Below are 3,240 nucleotides of genomic sequence, written 5' to 3'. Positions count from 1 at the left end.
ACAAAATAAATATCTAATTTTATAACTTCGTGATTTGTGGTCGTTGATTTAAAACAGTATAGTGACTTTTAGTTGGATAAAATTATACATAGTAGACATAAAATGCTGTTCGCTTAAAAAGTTGCACAACTGCTATACATACTCTTAAATTTCAAGTTCACTATTGTTTAACATAAATTGTTAAAACTTTTATTATTTTTATATAATAAATGTTTTGAAATTTTTATTTTAGCTCAATATTGCAGTATGAAGTTTTAAAATGAATTCCTTTGTTTGGTTTTAACCTAAGTATATTTTCTAACAACGTTTGTAAAAACTGTGTCTTGAGTTTATCTAAACAGATTAATAAGTTTCATATAAATCAAATTTGATTAACCTTCAGCTGATTCTAAGGGTCTAATTTACAATTTTGTTTTTAAATTAAACAGCTTAGACGGAATAAAATTAATTAATGTACAAGTTGATTAAAACCAGCGTTTATAAATACTTATGAATGTTTAGTTACTCTCTTGATTGAATAAACTAAAAGTAGTTCTGAATATTAAAAAATATTCTTACTGAGAAATTAAAAAACAAAAATATAGTTGGTTAAATATTCACCAATAAAATATTATTTGAAAGTTTTTAGTATGAAACAACTAAAACATTTTGCCTTTACGTATGACAAGCCAGTTTTTTAAGTAATACAAAACAATCAAATATTTTTCAAAGAGTAAATTGAAAAAACTGACACTTAAGCTCTTACATAGTTTTGCACCAAGTAATTTTGTATTCATTACTTCTAACTACCTTAAGTAAAAACCAATAAAGTTTAATTTGTTTTTAACAAACTTTTTTAACTGTAAATTATTATTTTTTGCTTAGGTAATAAAATTTTTAAAATCAGTTTAAATCCTAAAAAATATACTTTACAAAAACCTTTTAAAATTAAGTAAAATCATATATAGAATGTACAAATACCAAGCAAAAGGAAATTTTGTCTAGAAAAATTAAATACAATAAAGCATGGATATTCATATGGATTTTAGACAAAACTAAAACTCATCTTTTTCACTTTGTGTTTGGCAAGTATTTATTAATTTTTAAAATACAACTGCTATATCAATTTTATTATCAGTAGACATAATGTGTATTTTTATACTATCATATTTCCACAAATAAATTTAAAAAAAGATATAATTGACTTTTTGAAAATAGATTAAAAAAAAATAGTATGTTTTAAAAATGTAAGAATCTTGTTTTAATAAACAGCTTAATACATCTAGTAGTTGCTTAAACCTAATGTTCCAAAAATATAATAAAGCATATAAAATGTTTAACAACTTTGTATAATCAAGAAAAAAAGTTTTAAAACGTCACATAAACTTAGTATTGCATATATACTATTTTTACATTTATAATACAAAAAACAACTAGTTTTTGTGTTGTTTACTAAGTTTCAACGTTTAATACGTTTCACCAGAACAATATTAAACACATTGCAAGACTTTAAAGAATCACAACAAAAACACATTACGACGTTTCAAACAAAATTAAAAAAAATTAATTAGCTTACCTTAAAAACAACTTATGCACAAGTTAACTTATTTTTTGCTTATTTTGTTCTTGGTTTTGGTTTCAAAACAAACTAAGCAAAAAGTTGGTTAACTTGTGTATAAGTTGTTATGCAATTAGTTTATTTATATATATTTATAGAAGATATGGTTGCTACAAAAGTCCAAGTTGTTTTATGAGGGTTTTAATACTAATTTTAATAGTTTTATATGTTTAAAATTCAAAATTAATAAAGGTAAATAAGTTCTGACTTCTGATACCTTTTTTTGTAAATATGAGTACTCAAATGTCTTGAATTTTTATCAAATACAATAACAAAAAATAAAACAGTTTACTAGTAAATTACAAAGCATGCTATTATAAAATAAAAATTATATTTAAAATTACATTACTCAAGATACACTGATGTATAAAATATTTTGAATTTAAAATTTATTTGTTTTTTCGAAGTTTTAAACTAGATATCTCTAAAATAAGATTTACACAAATTTTTGAGATTGTAAAGTATTATTATGTTGTAATGTTTGCTTAAGCAATAAAATTTTCAGAATCAGTTTAAACCCTAAAACAATTTTGCATTGCAGAAATCTTTTTTACTTTAGTAGATACCTATTTAAGTGTAAACAAGCAAAAATAAATGCTGTTATAAAAAATCATAGTAAAATTAAAAACAAATAATTATACGGATCTCAGATAAAACTGAAACTCAATATTTTTCACTTGGTGGATAGCAGTTATTTTTAAAGGTTTAAATTACAACTATTAAAGTTATTTAATTACCACGAGATGCTCTTAACTGAACTACTTTCTAAGCGGACACTATTTTATTGTAAATTATATATATTTAAAGGTTTAAATCTAAGTGTCATACAGTATTCAAAACCGTTTCTAAGTAACTATTTAAATTGTAGTTTCAAAGCTATCTTGCAACGTTGTAGTTTTTTAGAAAGTAAAAGTTTATTATAGTTAAAATTTATGAACTCAAAATTTTATATTGTAGTTTTGTGACAGTGCTGAATCAAATTTAATACACCTTAAGTTATTTATAGAATACGTTTAAATTTTTATAAAAACATATAAACAAGTATTTTTATTTTTTTTTCAGGATTGTTTTGCTTTTCTTCTAAAACTGATGTTAAAACTTGCTAAAACGTTTTTCCTACAACAAAATAAAACTATTTTCGTATTTCTATACGTCAGAAACAACGCGAAAGAAGCTTAAAATGTTAAAATTTGTATTTCGTGTTAGAGAAACAATAATTATTTCATATTTACATCAACGTACGTCAATTCTAACAAGCACAATGTTTTAGTTTAACAAAGAAAAAAAAACAGAAGTAATTTTTTTTATACAGTTTCAGAAGAAATTAATTGGATAATCTAGTGTTAAAAAACAATTTATCATTACTACTGTGTAGTGCACACCTACTAACAGATGTTTCATCCACTAGTTTAGACTTCAACTGCCATACATGGATGTATCTTAAACAACAATAATTTTGAAGAAACTAGGCTATTTTTCCAAGATACATTGCACTAATCTCAAAGTTTAGTCACTGATATATTCTAAGCAATAAATGAGTTTTATAACTCGTGCTATGATTAACTTAGCTTAAAGTTTGGTAAAACAAGCATCAAACTCAAAAATTTAGTTCATTGTTTATAATTATTATTATTATTATATTT

The sequence above is a fragment of the Thalia democratica genome, chromosome 8, assembly GCF_965202585.1.
Source record: "Thalia democratica chromosome 8, ktThaDemo2.hap1.1, whole genome shotgun sequence".
NCBI classification, from domain to species: Eukaryota; Metazoa; Chordata; class Thaliacea; order Salpida; family Salpidae; genus Thalia; species Thalia democratica.
Note: the sequence above shows the minus strand (reverse complement) of the source record.